The sequence below is a fragment of the Eschrichtius robustus genome, chromosome 3 (assembly GCF_028021215.1).
Source record: "Eschrichtius robustus isolate mEscRob2 chromosome 3, mEscRob2.pri, whole genome shotgun sequence".
In the NCBI taxonomy this organism is placed as follows: domain Eukaryota; kingdom Metazoa; phylum Chordata; class Mammalia; order Artiodactyla; family Eschrichtiidae; genus Eschrichtius; species Eschrichtius robustus.
In genome coordinates this window covers 119677164-119695342 of record NC_090826.1, presented here as the reverse complement: position 1 = coordinate 119695342, position 18179 = coordinate 119677164, and positions in this window count along the sequence as shown.

The window sequence follows — 18179 nt, the reverse complement described above, 5'->3', positions numbered from 1 at the left end:
GCGGGTCCAAATCCAAAGCTGAACCCGGGAGCTGTGCGAACAAAGAAGAGAAAGGGAAATCTCTCCCAGCAGCCTCAGGAGCAACGGATTAAATCTGCATAATCGGAGGAGAGAAAATGGCAGAAGAGTAAGACGCGGAGATCACCTTCCTTCCCACAGATACAGTAGAAATACATCTACACGTGGAACTGCTCCTACAGAACACCCACTGAACGCTGGCAGAAAACGTCCGACCTCCAAAAAGGCAAGAAACTCCCCCCGTACTTGGGTAGGGCAAAAGAGAAAAAAGAAATAACAGAGACAAAAGAATAGGGACGGCACCTGCACCAGTGGGAGGGAGCTGTGAAGAAGGAAAGATTTCCACGCACTAGGAAGCCCCTTCGCGGGCAGAGACTGCGGGTGGCAGAGGGGGGAAGCTTCGGAGCCACAGAGGAGAGCGCAGCCACAGGGGTGCGGAGGGCAAAGCGGAGAGGCTCCCGCACGGAGGAGCTGTGCCGACCAGCACTCACCAGCCCGAGAGGCTTGTCTGCTCCCCCGCCGGGGCGGGCGGGGGCTGGGAGCTGAGGCTCGGGCTTCGGTCGGATCGCAGGGAGAGGACTGGGATTGGCGGCGTGAACACAGCCTGAAGGGGTTAGCGCACCACAGCTAGCCGGGAGGGAGTCCGAGAAAAAGTCTGCAGCTGCCGAAGAGGCAAGAGACTTTTTCTTCCCTCTTTGTTTCCTGGTGCGCGAGGAGAGGGGATTCAGAGCGCCGCCTAAACGAACTTCAGAGACGGGCGCGAGCCGCAGCTAACAGCGCGGATCCCACAGCAACAGGGGCGCAGAGGAAAAAGCGGAGAGACTCCCGCACAGAGGCTCGGCGCCGAGCAGCGCTCACCAGCCCGAGAGGCTTGTCTGCTCACCCACCGGGGCGGGCGGGGCTGGGAGCTGAGGCTCGGCTTCGGTCGGATCGCAGGGAGAGGACTGGGGCTGGCGGCGTGAACACAGCCTGAAGGGGTTAGCGCACCACAGCTGACTGGGAGGGAGACCGGGAAAAGGTCTGCAGCTGCCGAAGAGGCAAGAGGCTTTTTCTTGCCTCTTTGTTTCGCTGCGCGCAAGGAGAGGGGATTCAGAGCGCCGCCTAAACGAACTCCAGAGAAAGGCTCGAGCCGCGGCGATCAGCGCGGACCCCAGAGACGGGCGTGAGACGCTGGGGCTGCTGCTGCCGCCTCCAAAAAGCCTGTGTGTGAGCACAGGTCACTCTCCACACCGCCCCTCCCGGGAGCCGGTGCAGCCCGCCACTGCCAGGGTCCCGTGATCCCCGGACAAATTCCCCGGGAGAACGCACTGCGCGCCTCAGGCTGGTGCAACGTCACGCCGGCCTCTGCTGCCGCAGGCTCGCCCCGCCTCCTCCGTACCCCTCCCTCCCCGCGGCCTGAGTGAGCCAGCGCCCCCGAAGCAGCTGCTCCTTTAACCCCGTTCTGTCTGGGCGGGGAATAGACGCCCTCAGGCGACCTACACGCAGAGGCGGGTCCAAATCCAAAGCTGAACCCCAGGAGCTGTGTGAACAGGGAAGAGAAGGGGAAATCTCTCCCAGCAGCCTCAGAAGTAGCTGATTAAAACTCCACAAACAACTTGATGTGCCTGCATCTGTTGAATACCTGAATAGACAACGAATCATCCCAAATTCAGGAGGTGGACTTTGGGAGCAGGATATATTAATTTTTCCCCTGTTCCTTTTTTTTTGTGAGTGTATATGTATATGCTTCTGGGTGAGATTTTGTCTGTATAGCTTTGCTTTACAATAGCTTTATTTTGCTTCACTATATTATAGCCTCTTTCTTTCTTTCTTTCTATTTTTTCTCCCTTTTACTCTGAGCCGTGTAGACGAAAGGCTCTTGGTGCTCCAGCCAGGCATCAGGGCCGTGCCTCTGAGGTGGGAGAGCCAACTTCAGGACACTGGTCCACAAGAGACCTCCCAGCTCCACGTAATACCAAACGGTAAAAATCTCTCAGAGATCTCCATCTCAACATCAAGACCCAGCATCACTCAATGACCAGCAAGCTACAGTGCTGAACACCCTATGCCAAACAACTAGCAAGACAGGAACACAGCCCCATCCATTAGCAGAGAGGCTGCCTAAAATCATAATAAGGCCACAGACACCCCAAAATACACCACCAGACGTGGATGTGCCCACCAGAAAGACAAGATCCAGCCTCATCCACCAGAGCTCAGGCACTAGTTCCCTACACCAGGAAGCCTACACAACCCACTGAACCAACCTTAGCCACTGGGGACAGATACCAAAAACAACGGGAACTACAAACCTGCAGTCTGTGAAAAGGAGACCCCAAACACAGTAAGATAAGCAAAATGAGACGACAGAAAAACACACAGCAGATGAAGGAGCAGGGTCAAAGCACACTAGACTTAACAAATGAAGAGGAAATAGGTAGTCTACCTGAAAAAGAATTCAGAATAATGATAGTAAGGATGATCCAAAATCTTGGAAATAGAATAGACAAAATGCAAGAAACATTTAACAAGGACGTAGAAGAACTAAAGAGGAACCAAGCAATGATGAAAAACACAATAAATGAAATTAAAAATACTCTAGATGGGATCAATAGCAGAATAACTGAGGCAGAAGAAAGGATAAGTGACCTGGAAGATAAAATGGTGGAAATAAATACTACAGAGCAGGATAAAGAAAAAAGAATGAAAAGAACTGAGGACAGTCTCAGAGACCTCTGGGACAACATTAAACGCACCAACATTCGAATTATAGGGGTCCCAGAAGAAGAAGAGAAAAAGAAAGGGACTGAGAAAATATTTGAAGAGATTATAGTTGAAAACTTCCCTAATATGGGAAAGGAAATAGTTAATCAAGTCCTGGAAGCACAGAGAGTCCCATACAGGATAAACCCAAGGAGAAACACGCCAAGACACATATTAATCAAACTGTCAAAAATTAAATATAAGGAAAACATATTAAAGGCAGCAAGGGAAAAAAAACAAATAACACACAAGGGAATCCCCATAAGGTTAACATCTGATCTTTCAGCAGAAACTCTGCAAGCCAGAAGGGAGTGGCAGGATATATTTAAAGTGATGAAGGAGAAAAACCTACAACCAAGATTACTCTACCCAGCAAGGATCTCATTCAGATTCGATGGAGAAATTAAAACCTTTACAGACAAGCAAAAGCTGAGAGAGTTCAGCACCACCAAACCAGCTTTACAACAAATGCTAAAGGAACTTCTCTAGGCAAGAAACACAAGAGAAGGAAAACACCTACAATAACAAACCCAAAACATTTAAGAAAATGGGAATAGGAACATACATATCGATAATTACCTTGAATGTAAATGGATTAAATGCTCCCACCAAAAGACACAGGCTGGCTGAATGGATACAAAAACAAGACCCATATATATGCTGTCTACAAGAGACCCACTTCAGACCTAGAGACACATACAGACTGAAAGTGAGGGGATGGAAAAAGATATTCCATGCAAATGGAAATCAAAAGAAAGCTGGAGTAGCAATTCTCATATCAGACAAAATAGACTTTAAAATAAAGACTATTACAAAAGACAAAGAAGGACACTATATAATGATCAAGGGATCGATCCAAGAGGAATCTATAACAATTGTAAATATTTATGCACCCAACATAGGAGCACCTCAATACATAAGGCAAATACTAACAGCCATAAAAGGGGAAATCGACAGCAACACAATCATAGTAGGGGACTTTAACACCCCACTTTCACCAATGGACAGATCATCCAAAATGAAAATAAATAAGGAAACACAAGCTTTAAATGATACATTAAACAAGATGGACTTAATTGATATTTATAGGACATTCTACCCAAAAACAACAGAATACACATTTTTCTCAAGTGCTCATGGAACATTCTCCAGGATAGATCATATCTTGGGTCACAAATCAAGCCTTGGTAAATTTAAGAAAATTGAAATCGTATCAAGTATCTTTTCCGACCACAACGCTATGAGACTAGATATCAATTACAGGAAAAGATCTGTAAAAAATACAAACACATGGAGGCTACACAATACACTACTTAATAACGAAGTGATTACTGAAGAAATCAAAGGGGAAATCAAAAAATACCTAGAAACAAATGACAATGGAGATACGACGACCCAAAACCTATGGGACGCAGCAAAAGCAGTGCTAAGAGGGAAGTTTATAGCAATACAAGCCTACCTCAAGAAACAGGAAACATCTCGAATAAACAACCTAACCTTGCACCTGAAGCAATTAGAGAAAGAAGAACAAAAAAACCCCAAAGCCAGCAGAAGGAAAGAAATTATAAAGATCAGGTCAGAAATAAATGAAAAAGAAATGAAGGAAACAATAGCAAAAATCAATGAAACTAAAAGCTGGTTCTTTGAGAAGATAAACAAAATTGATAAACCATTAGCCAGACTCATCAAGAGAAAAAGGGAGAAACTCAGATCAATAGAATTAGAAATGAAAAAGGAGAAGTAACCACTGACAGTGCAGAAATACAAAAGATCATGAGAGATTACTACAAGCAACTCTATGCCAATAAAATGGACAACCTGGAAGAAATGGACAGATTCTTAGAAATGCACAAACTGCCGAGACTGAACCAGGAAGAAATAGAAAATATGAACAGACCAATCACAAGCACTGAAATTGAAACTGTGATTAAAAACCTTCCAACAAACAAAAGCCCAGGACCAGATGGCTTCACAGGTGAATTCTATCAAACATTTAGAGACGAGCTAACACCTATCCTTCTCAAACTCTTCCAAAATATTGCAGAGGGAGGAACACTCCCAAACTCATTCTACGAGGCCACCATCACCCTGATACCAAAACCAGACAAACATGTCACAAAGAAAGAAAACTACAGGCCAATATCACTGATGAACATAGATGCAAAAATCCTCAACAAAATACTAGCAAACAGAATCCAACAGCACATTAAAAGGATCATACACCATGATCAAGTGGGGTTTATCCCAGGAATGCAAGGATTCTTCAATATACGCAAATCAGTCAATGTGATACACCATATTAACAAATTGAAGGAGAAAAACCATATGATCATCTCAATAGATGCAGAGAAAGCTTTCGACAAAATTCAACACCCATTTATGATAAAAGCCCTGCAGAAAGTAGGCATAGAGGGAACTTTCCTCAACATAATAAAGGCCATATATGACAAACCCACAGCCAACATTGTCCTCAATGGTGAAAAACTGAAACCATTTCCACTAAGATCAGGAACAAGACAAGGTTGCCCACTCTCACCACTATTATTCAACATAGTTTTGGAAGTGTTAGCCACAGCAATCAGAGAAGACAAAGAAATAAAAGGAATCCAAATCGGAAAAGAAGAAGTAAAGCTGTCACTATTTGCAAATGACATGATACTATACATAGAGAATCCTAAAGATGCTACCAGAAAACTCCTAGAGCTAATCAATGAATTTGGTAAAGTAGCAGGATACAAAATAAATGCACAGAAATCTCTTGCATTTCTATACACTAATGACGAAAAATCTGAAAGTGAAATTAAGAAAACACTCCCATTTACCATTGCAACAAAAAGAATAAAATATCTAGGAATAAACCTACCTAAGGAGACAAAAGACCTGTATGCAGAAAATTATAAGACACTGATGAAAGAAATTAAAGATGATACAAATAGATGGAGAGATATACCATGTTCCTGGATTGGAAGAATCAACATTGTGAAAATGACTCTACTACCCAAAGCAATCTACAGATTCAATGCAATCCCTATCAAACTACCACTGGCATTTTTCACAGAACTAGAACAAAAAATTTCACAATTTGTATGGAAACACAAAAGACCCCGAATAGCCAAAGCAATCTTGAGAACGAAAAATGGAGCTGGGGGAATCAGGCTCCCTGACTTCAGACTATATTACAAAGCTTCAGTAATCAAGACAGTTTGGTACTGGCACAAAAACAGAAATATAGATCAATGGAACAGGATAGAAAGCCCGGAGATAAACCCACACACATATGGTCACCTTATCTTTGGTAAAGGTGGCAAGAATATACAGTGGAGAAAAGACAGCCTCTTCAATAAGTGGTGCTGGGAAAATTGGACAGGTACATGTAAAAGTATGAAATTAGAACACTCCCTGACACCATGCACAAAAATAAACTCAAAATGGATAAGACCTAAGTGTAAGGGCAGACACTATCAAACTCTTAGAGGAAAACATAGGCAGAACACTCTATGACATCAATCACAGCAAGATTCTTTGTGACCCAGCTCCCAGAGAAATGGAAATAAGAACACAAATAAACAAATGGGACCTAATGAAACTTAAAAGCTTTTGCACAGCAAAGGAAACCATAAACAAGACCAAAAGACAACCCTCAGAATGGGAGAAAATATTTGCAAATGAAGCAACTGACAAAGGATTAATCTCCAAGATTTACAAGCAGCTCATGCAGCTCAATAACAAAAAAACCAACAACCCAATCCAAAAATGGGCAGAAGACCTAAATAGACATTTCTCCAAAGAAGATATACAGATGGCCTACAGACACATGAAAGAATGCTCAACATCATTAATCATTAGAGAAATGCAAATCAAAACTACAATGAGATATCATCTCACACTGGTCAGAATGGCCATCATCAAAAAATCTAGAAACAATAAATGCTGGAGAGGGTGTGGAGGAAAGGGAACACTCTTGCACTGTTGGTGGGAATGTAAATTGATACAGCCACTATGGAGAACAGTATGGAGGTTCCTGAAAAAACTACAAATAGAACTACCATACGACCCAGCAATCCCACTACTGGGCATATACCCTGAGAAAACCATAGGTCAAAAAGAGTCATGTACCAAAATGTTCATTGCAGCTCTATTTACAATAGCCAGGACATGGAAGCAACCTAAATGTCCATCAACAGATGAATGGATAAAGAAGATGTGGCACATATATACAATGGAATATTACTCAGCCATAAAAAGAAATGAAATGGAGGTATTTGTAATGAGGTGGATGGAGTTAGAGTCTGTCATACAGAGTGAAGTAAGTCAGAAAGAGAAAAACAAATACAGTATTCTAACACATATATACGGAATCTAAGGAAAAAAAAAAAAAAAAAAGGCCATGAAGAACCTAGTGGCAAGACGGGAATAAAGACACAGACCTACTAGAGAATGGACTTGAGGATATGGGGAGGGGGTGGGGTGAGATGTGACAGGGTAAGAGAGTGTCATGGACATATATACACTACCAAATGTAAAATAGATAACTAGTGGGAAGCAGCCGCATAGCACAGGGAGATCAGCTCGGTGCTTTGTGACCACCTAGAGGGGTGGGATGGGGAGGGTGGGAGGGAGGGAGATGCAAGAGGGAAGAGAAATGGGAACATATTGTATATGTATAACTGATTCACTTTGTTATAAAGCAGAAGTTAACACACCATTGTAAGGCAATTATACTTCAATAAAGATGTTTAAAAAAAAAAAATTCACAGTACTAACAATAATAAGAAAACTGGCTTTCATATACATTCTTATTCCCAAAGCTAATGTTCGAATAAAGACTTTTTATCTTGAAAAAAAAAAAAAAATCTGCATAATCAACTTGATATACCCTGCATCTGTGGAATACCTGAAGAGACAATGAATCATCCCAAATTGAGGAGGTGGACTTTGGGAGCAACGATATATATATATTTTTTTTACCTTTTTCTCATTTTGTGAGTGTGTATGTGTATGCTTCTGTGTGTGATTTTGTCTGTATAGCTTTGCTTTTACCATTTGTGCTAGGGTTCGGTCTGTCCGTTTTTGTTTTTTTGGTATAGTTTTTGGCGCTTGTTATCATTGGTGGATTTGTTTTTTGGTTTGGTTGCTCTCTTCTTTCTTTCTTTTTGTTATTACTTTAAAAATTTTTTTAATAATTATTTTTTATTTCAAAACTTTTTTATTTTCTTTTACTTTATTTTATTTTATCTTCTTCTCTCTTTCTTTCTATTTTTTCTCCCTTTTATTCTGAGCCATGTGGATGACAGGCTCTTGGTGCTCCACCCAGGCATCAGGGCTGTGCCTCTGAGGTGGGAGAGCCAAGTTCAGGACACTGGTCCACAAGAGACCTCCCAGCTCCACGTAATGTCAAATGGAGAAAATCTCCCAGAGATCTCCATCTCAATGCCAACACCCAGCTCCACTCAACGACCAGCAAGCTACAGTGCTGGACACCCTATGCCAAACAACTAGCAAGACAGGAACACAGCCCCATCCATTAGCGGACAGGCTGCCTAGAATCATAATAAGGCCACAGACACCACAAAACACACCACGAGACGTGGACCTGCCCACCAGAAAGACAAGATCCAGCCTCATCCACCAGAACACAGGCACTAGTCCCCTCCACCAGGAAGCCTACACAACCCACTGAACCAACCTTAGCCACTGGGAACAGACAGCAAAAACAACGGGAACTATGAACCTGCAGCCTGCGAAAAGGAGACCACAAACACAGTAAGTTAAGCAAAATGAGAAGACAGAGAAACGCACAGCAGTTGAAGGAGCAAGGCAAAACCCCACCAGACCTAACAAATGAAGAGGAAATAGGCAGTCTACCTGAACAAGAATTCAGAATAATGATAGTAAAGATGATCCAAAATCTTGTAAATAGAATGGAGAAAATACAAGAAACGTTTAACAAGGACCTAGAAGAACTAAAGAGCAAACAAACAATGATGAACAACAAAATAAATGAAATTGAAAATTCTCTAGAAGGGATCAATAACAGAATAACTGAGGCAGAAGAACGGATAAGTGACCTGGAAGATAAAATAGTGGAAATAACTACTGCAGAGCAGAATAAAGAAAACAGAATGTAAAGAATTGAGGACAGTCTCAGAGACCTCTGGGACAACATTAAATGCACCAACATTCGAATTATAGGGGTCCCAGAAGAAGAAGAGAAAAAGAAAGGGACTGAGAAAATATATGAAGAGATTATAGTTGAAAACTTCCCTAATATGGGAAAGGAAATAGTTAAGCAAGTCCAGGAAGGACAGAGAGTCCCGTAGAGGATAAATCCGAGGAGAAACACCCCAAGACACATATTAATCAAACTATCAAAAATTAAATACAAAGAAAAATATTTTTAAAAAAGCAAGGGAAAAACAACAAATACACAAGGGAATCCCCATAAGGTTAAAAGCTGATCTATCAGCAGAAACTCTGCAAACCAGAAGGGAGTGGCAGGACATATTTAAAGTAATGAAGGAGAAAAACCTACAACCAAGATTACTCTACCCAGCAAGGATCTCATTCAGAATTGATGGAAAAATTAAAACCTTTACAGACAAGCAAAATTAAGAGAATTCAGCACCACCAAACCAGCTTTACAACAAATGCTACAGGAACTTCTCTAGGCAGGAGACACAAGAGAAGGAAAAGACCTGCAATAAAAAACCCCGAACAATTAAGAAAATGGTAATAGGAACGTACATATAGATAATTACCTTAAATGTAAATGGATTAAATGCTCCAACCAAAAGCCATAGACTGGCTGAATGGATACAAAAACAAGACCCATATATATGCTGTCTACAAGAGACCCACTTCAGACCTAGGGACACATACTGACTGAAAGTGAGGGGATGGTAAAAGATATTGCATGCAAATGGAAATCTAAAGAAAGCTGGAGTAGCAATTCTCATATCAGACAAAGTAGACTTTAAAACAAAGACTATTACAAGAGACAAAGAAGAACAATACATAATGATCAAGGGATCAATCCAAGAAGAAGATATAAAAATTGTAAATATTTATGCACCCATCATAGGAGCACCTCAATACATAAGGCAAATACTAACAGCCATAAAAGGGGAAATCGAAAGTAACACAATCATAGTAGGGGACTTTAACACCCCACTTTCACCAATGGACAGATCATCCAGAATGAAAATAAATAAGGAAACACAAGCTTTAAATGATACATTAAACAAGATGGACTTAATTGATATTTATAGGACATTCCATCCATAAACAACAGAATACACATTCTTCGCAAGTGCTCATAGAACATTCTCCAGGATAGATCATATCTTGGGTCACAAATCAAGTGTTGGTAAATTTAAGAAAATTGAAATTGTATCAAGTATCTTTTCCGACTGCAATGCTATGAGACTAGATATCAATTACAGGAAAAAATCTGTAAAGAATACAAACACATTGGGCTTCCCTGGTGGCGCAGTGGTTGAGGGTCTGCCTGCCAATGCAGGGGACGCAGGTTCGAGCCCTGGTCTGGGAGGATCCCACATGCCGCGGAGCGGCTGGGCCCGTGAGCCACAACTACTGAGCCTGCGCGTCTGGAGCCTGTGCTCCGCAGCAGGAGAGGCCGCGATGGTGAGAGGCCCGCGCACCGTGATGAAGAGTGGCCCCCGCTTGCCGCAACTCGACGAAGCCCTCGCACAGAAACGAAGACCCAACACAGCCAAAATAAATAAATAAATAAATAATAATTAAAGGTGCTAATAATTAAAAAAAAAAAAAAGAATACAAACACATGGAGGCTAAACAATACACTACTTGATAACCAAGAGATCGCTGAAGAAATCAAAGAGGAAATCAAAAAATACCTAGAAACAAATGACAATGAAAACACGACGACCCAAAACCTATGGAATGCAGCAAAAGAAGTTCTAAGAGGGAACTTTATAGCAATACAATCCTAACTTAAGAAACAAGAAACATCTCAAATAAACAACCTAACATTACACCTAAAGCAATTACAGTAAGAAGAACAAAAATCCCCCAAAGTTAGCAGAAGGAAAGAAATCATAAAGATCAGATCAGAAATAAATGAAAAAGAAATGAAGGAAATGATAGCAAAGATCAATAAAACTAAAAGGCTGGTTCTTTGAGAAGATAAACAAAATTGATAAACCATTAGCCAGACTTATCAATAAAAACAAGGAGAAGACTCAAATCAGTAGAATTAGAAATGAAAAAGGAGAAGTACCAGCTGACACTGCAGAAATACAAAGGATCACAAGAGATTACTACAAGCAACTATATGCCAATAAAATGGGCAACCTGGAAGAAATGGACACATTCTTAGAAAGATACAACCTTCCAAGACTGAACCAGGAAGAAATAGAAAATATGAACAGACCAATCACAAGCACTGAAATTGAAACTGTGATTAAAAATCTTCCAACAAACAAAAGCCCAGGACCAGATGGCTTCACAGGTGAATTCTATGAAACATTTAGAGAAGAGCTAACACCTATTCTTCTCAAACTCTTCCAAAATATAGCCAAGGGAGGAACACTCCCAAACTCATTCTACAAGGCCACCATCACCCTGATACCAAAACTAGACAAAGATGTCACAAAGAAAGAAAATTACAGGCCAATATCACTGATGAATATAGATGCGAAAATCCTCAACAAAATACTAGCAAACAGAATCCAAGAGCATATTAAAAGGATCATACACCATGATCAAGTGGGGTTTATCCCAGTAATGCAAGGATTCTTCAATATACACAAATCAATCAATGTGACACACCATATTAACAGATTGAAGGAGAAAAACCATATGATCATCCCAATAGATGCAGAGAAAGCTTTTAACAAAATTCAACACCCATTTATGATAAAAACCCTCCAGGAAGTAGGCATATAGGGAACTTACCTCAACATAATAAAAGCCATATATGACAAACCCACAGCCAACATCGTCTTCAATGGTGAAAAACTGAAAAAAATTTCCACTAAGATCAGGGACAAGACAAGGCTGCCCACTCTCACCACTATTATTCAACATAATTTTGGAAGTTTTAGCCACAGCAATCAGAGAAGAAAAAGAAATAAAAGGAATCCAAATCAGAAAAGAAGAAGTAAAGATGTCACTGTTTGCAGATGATATGATACTACACATAGAAAATCCTAAAGATGCCACCAGAAAACTACTAGTGGTAATCAATGAATTTGGTAAAGTAGCAGGATACAAAATTAATGCACAGAAATCTCGTACATTCCTATACACTAATGTTGAAAAATCTGAAAGTGAAATTAAGAAAACACTCTCACTTACCATTGCAACAAAAAGAAAAAATATCTAGGAATAAACCTACCTAAGGAGACAAAAGACCTGTATGCAGAAAATTATGAGACACTGATGAAAGAAATTAAAGATGATACAAATAGATGGAGAGATATACCTTGTTCTTTGATTGGAAGAATCAACATTGTGAAAATGACTATACTACCCAAAGCAATCTACAGATTCAATGCAATCCCTATCAAACTACCACTGGCATTTTTCACAGAACTAGAACAAAAAATTTCACAGTTTGTATGGAAATACAAAAGACCCCTAATAGCCCAAACAATCTTGAGAAAGACAAACGGAGCTGGAGAAATCAGGCTCCCTGACTTCAGACAATACTTCAAAGCTACAGTAATCAAGACAGTATTGTACTGGAACAAAAACAGAAATATAGATCAATGGAGCAGGATAGAAAGCCCAGAGATAAACCCACGAACGTATGGTCATCTTATCTTTGATAAAGGAGGTAAGAATATACAGTGGAGTAAAGACAGCCTCTTCAATAAGTGTTGCTGGGAAAACTGGACAGCTACATGTAAAAGAATGAAATTAGAACACTCCCTAACACCATACAAAAAAATAAACTCAAAATGGATTAAAGACCTAAATGTAAGATGAGACACTATAAAACTCTTAGAGGAAAACATAGGCAGAACACTCTATGACATAAATCACAGCAAGATCCTTTTTGACCCACCTCCTAGAGAAATGGAAATAAAAACAAAAATAAACAAATGGGACCTAATGAAACTTCAAAGCTTTTGCACAGCAAAGGAAACCATAAACAAGACGAAAAGACAACCCTCAGAATGGGAGAAAATATTTGCAAATGAAGCAACTGACAAAGGATTAATCTCCAAAATTTACAAGCAGCTCATGCAGCTCAATATCAAAGAAACAAATAACCCAATCCAAAAATGGGCAGAATATCTAAATAGACATTTCTCCAAAGAAGATATACAGATTACCCACAAACACATGAAAGGATGCTCAACATCACTGATCATTAGAGAAATGCAAATCAAACCTACAATGAGGTATCACCTCACACCAGTCAGAATGGCCATCATCAAAAGATCTACAACTAGTAAATGCTGGAGACGGTGTGGAGAAAGGGGAACCCTCTTTCACTGTTGGTGGGAATGTAAATTCATACAGCCGCTATGGAGAACAGTATGGAGGTTCCTTTAAAAAGTAAAAATAGAACTACCATATGACCCAGGAATCCCACTACTGGACATATACCCTGAGAAAACCATAATTCATAAAGAATCATCTACCAAAATGTTCATTGCAGCTCTATTTACAATAACCAGGACATGGAAGCAACCTTAAGTGTCCATCAACAGATGAATGGATAAAGAAGATGTGGCACATATATACAATGGAATATTACTCAGCCATAAATAGAAACGAAATTGAGTTTTTTGTAGTGAGGTGGATGGACCTAGAGTCTGTCATACAGAGTGAAGTAAGTCAGAAAGAGAAAAACAAATACCGTATGCTAACACATATATATGGAATCAAAAAAACAAAAAATGGTCATGAAGAACCTAGGGGCAAGATGGGAATAAAGACACAGACCTACTAGAAAACGGACTTGAGGATACGGGGAGGGGGAAGGGTATGCTGGGACAAAGTGAGAGAGTGACATGGACATATATACACTACCAAACGTAAAATAGATAGCTAGTGGGAAGCAGCCGCATAGCACAGGGAGATCAGCTCGGTGCCTTGTGACCACCTGGAGGGGTGGGATATGGAGGGTTGGAGGGAGGGAGACGCAAGAGAGAAGAGATATGGGGACATATGTATATGTATAACTAATTCGCTTTGTTATAAAGCAGAAACTAACACACCATTGTAAAGCAATTATACTCCAATAAAGATGTTAAAAAATAAAAAAAAAACAGTGAATGAGTTACTTATATCATTTCAGACAATTCCATCCATCTTAATGCAGAGAGATGGATGTTGATTTTTCATCTCTCCTCTAGTTCTATGATTTTATGAATCATGTCTCAGAGTAGGTCATTCCCAGTGTAAATGAGTTAGGTCTAGTCTGAAGTCATTGACTCATTCATTTATTCATTCACTCAACAAATAGCATTTGAGTACCTGCTATGTTCCAGGCACTGTTTGAGGTATGGAGGATATTGTGATAAATGGGACAAAGAGTTTAATCTCAGGGGAGGATGCACTGGCCAAATAACAAATAAACATATAACATAATGCCAAATAGTAATAGCTGTCAAGGAGAAAAATATATCAGAGGGAGGGCATAGAATGTGGCAAAGAGATTGTGCAGACAGTGCTGAGCTATTTCATATAAGATGGCCAGGGAAGGCCTCTCTGAGGAAGCAGTCTTTGAGTGGAAGACTAAATAAAACGAGAGATTAAAGCTTTAACCTCTACTCTTAGGTTAGCTAGAGATGGATACACAAATCTGATTTGTACATATATCCTAGATTTGTATCTCCATCTCAGTCTCTATCTATCTACCTATCATGTATCTATCCAACTGGATTAAGAGTGGTCCTGCCAGAGAGACCAGAAAGTGCAAAGATTCTGAGGTAGGAAAAACTTGGCAGTTTAGGGAAGCAGCAAACAGCCCAATGTACCTGGGGTGGAGTGAGCTAGAAAGAGAGAGGTGGGGTGAAGTTGGAGAAGTCGTCAGAGGCCAAATGCTGTAAGGCTATGTAAACTCTCATGAACTTGGAATTTGTTCAAAATGTGATATGAAGCCACTTGGAGATTTTGGAGCAAAAGTGAGAGATGGTTAGCTTTTTATTTCCATAATATGACTCTGACAACTGTATAGAAAATATACTACAGGAAAGAGGCAAGAGGTAATAGCGATGGCTACAGTGATTCACATAGTCATCAGGCAACATCCGTTTGTGAATGTTTTAATATCTGAAGTTTAGTTCAGCTGCCCTAAATACCATGTTAGTGGGCTGGTCTCACTCTGTGAACTGGGATTTAATTATTTCCCTGTATGAGTGAATAGATCCCCTCTTCTCGAAACAAAGCAGTGGTGAGTTATTCCTTCAAAATAGCACCACAGAGAGCCTTACTATACTAGTTTGCAAGGGCTGCGGTAACGAAGTACCGCAAATGGATTACTTAAACAACAGAAATTTATTGTCTCATAGTTCGGGTGCCAGAAGTCCATAATCAATGTATCATCAGGGTTGTTTCGTTCTGAGGGCTGTGAGGGAAGAACTTGCTCCCGGCCTCTCTCCTCAGCTGTAAATGGCTGTCTTCCCCCTGTGTCTCTTTACATTATCTCCCCTCTGTGGGTGTCGCTTTCCCTTCACATAATGTTCTTTTTATAAAGACACCAGTCATATCGAATTAGGACCCACACTAATGACCTCATCTAAACTTTACTAATTATATCTGTATCAACCCTATTTCCAAATGGGGTCACATTCTGAGAGGGTTAGGACTTCAACATATGAATTTGGAGGAGACACAATTAAATCCTAACACTTGTAATAGTCAAAGAATAGAGACTTAGGGAAAGAAAGACCTCAGATATAACCCCTTCTCTCATGTGCCTTGCATTGTATGCATACAAGCCTTGTGTTACTGTCTTTTTGCAGACTGTGGTGGTGAAATCTACCTTTAACATAATCAGAGTCACTTCCATGACTTGAGCACCTACTATTGGCCAAACACTGTACAGTCTTGTACATACATTATCTCACTTAGTCTATACACACTCTCTGTGGGATAGATTCTGTTATCTACATTTTACAGATGACAAAACTAAAATTCAGAGAATATCAATAACTTGTCCAAAGTAACTACTTTGGGCAAAATAAAATGTCAGTGTAAATTCTTAGCCACAGCAGTATTTTTTCTTTAAATTTGTCATTAAATTAAAAATATAATATATAGCAATTACAACAGAAAGTATGAACACTAGATAGAATCATTAAGAATGTATATTTCAAATAATATTAAGCAAATAAGAAACAGAATACAAAATCATATACATCCTATAATAATATTGATGCAAAAAGTATCTGTGTGTCTAAGTGAACACTGAAAGAAATCAGAGGGTAAGATAAACTTTGGAAGTGTGGGTAGATAGTTTATAGTATGATTTTCTTCTTAATGTCATAAATGCTAATGTTAACATTTTAAAGGTAAAAGTGTAATTTAAAATTTTAATATATTAATCCACTTTCCATATTAATTAACTAGAATTCAAATGCCAGCATGCACCTCCTCAATGAAATTATTTTGGTCCTTCAAGAATATAAAACTATTTTAATCTCAGCATCCAAACAATTCATAATGTTGTTTTTTCCCTTCACCCTGACTTTAAGGTCTACACTGGAAAATCTAAAGGTCTTCAAGGGCTGCCTGCTCTATGAACTCTGTAAGTATTGGAGATCAAGTCTCATGAATGAAATTGGCATAAACCCACACCTAATTAGATGTTGCAGGGAGGGCAGCCAGCCATCTGGCTTGGATTATACACATGCAAATCCAGCTGAGGTACAGCATCAACGCAGGAGGCTGCCCAGTAGAGTTTGTTTCATCTCTCTTCATCCACCTTCACCCCTTCCTCTCCTCTGTCCCTTATGGAGAGGGAGCTAGCAAAGAGAAGCAGCACTCCTTTCTGGAGAACTCCACTATGACTGTGTGAAGATCTTTTTGCCGTTCACTGAATATTCATGGAAATTTCCTGAATATTAATATTTATGACAATTCCCTGAATACATGTCTGGTGTGTGACTGTGAAAGAATGATAGAAATTAATTATTTTCTTTGAGTTACCACCCATTAGATCAAATTTGCATGCTGCAGGAAGAGCTGTTGGAAGTCGGCCTCTGGCAGGAAGCCGCATCTAACACCCCAGGTCTGATTCATCTCCCTTAAGGGTATAAACTAGTTGTAGTTGATAATGATGTCTCTAAAACTTGGGTGGAGGTGAGCTCCCTTAGCCTCATCTGACCATTGCTTTACAAGATAATTTCTCCTTGTATCAGGGGGATAGGGAAACTAGCATGGTCACATCATTAGGATAAGGAGAAAAGACTCCAACAGGGTATGGGAGAGTGGGTCACGGGGAAGGAAATGTTGGAAGGGCTGAGATGTACCTAGTCAGCCTCAGAATTGTCAAATGATGACAGAAGGAACATTTGACAATTCTGAGGCTGACTGGGTACGTCTCAGTCCTTCCAACATTTCCTCCCAACCAAAATGTCAGTCTTTTTCTTCTGCACCCATCCAAATCCCACCCTCTTCAAAGTCTAGGTCACATCCAACATTCTCCTCAAGGTCTCTCCTTATTGCTCTAATCTATACTGAACTCTTCGTGCAATTACAGCAGAGGAGACATCTGCATGGAAAGACAAAGTTGGTCCGTGAGCATGGGATCAGAACAAGTTAGTGAGTTCCCTTCACTGTTGACAACAACACTAAGAGCCTGGGACATACATCTTTGTGTGGTTCGTTGCCAACGGGACTGCATTAGCCAGATAGGGCAGCCTATCCTCTGCACTGGGATGGAGACAATATAGTAAATTATTTTTCTTTTCTCTAGGCTCCTAATAAACCACTCCATTTCTCTAAATATGTTCTTCTTCACATAAATTCTTTTTAAAAATTAATTTTTATTGGAATGCAGTTGATTTACAATGTTGTGCTAGTTTCTGCTGTACAACAAAGTGAATCAATTATACATATACAGATATCCACTCTTTTTTACATTCTTTTCTCGTATAGGTCATTACAGAGTATTGAGTAGAATTCCCTGTGCTATACAGAAGGTTCTTATTAGTGATCTGTTTTATATATAGTAGTGTGTATATGTCAATGCCAATCTCCCAATTCATCCCTCTCCCCCTTTCCCCCCTGGTAAACGTAAGTTTGTTTCTACATCTTTGACTCTATTTCTGCTTTGTAAATAAGTTTATTTGTACCATTTTTTAGATTCCACACACAAGCGGCATCATATGATATTTGTCTCTCTCTGTCTGCATAAGTTCTAACTCTTGGACTGATGATGTTATCAAAGTATCACCAAGCACCTTATGCAAAATACT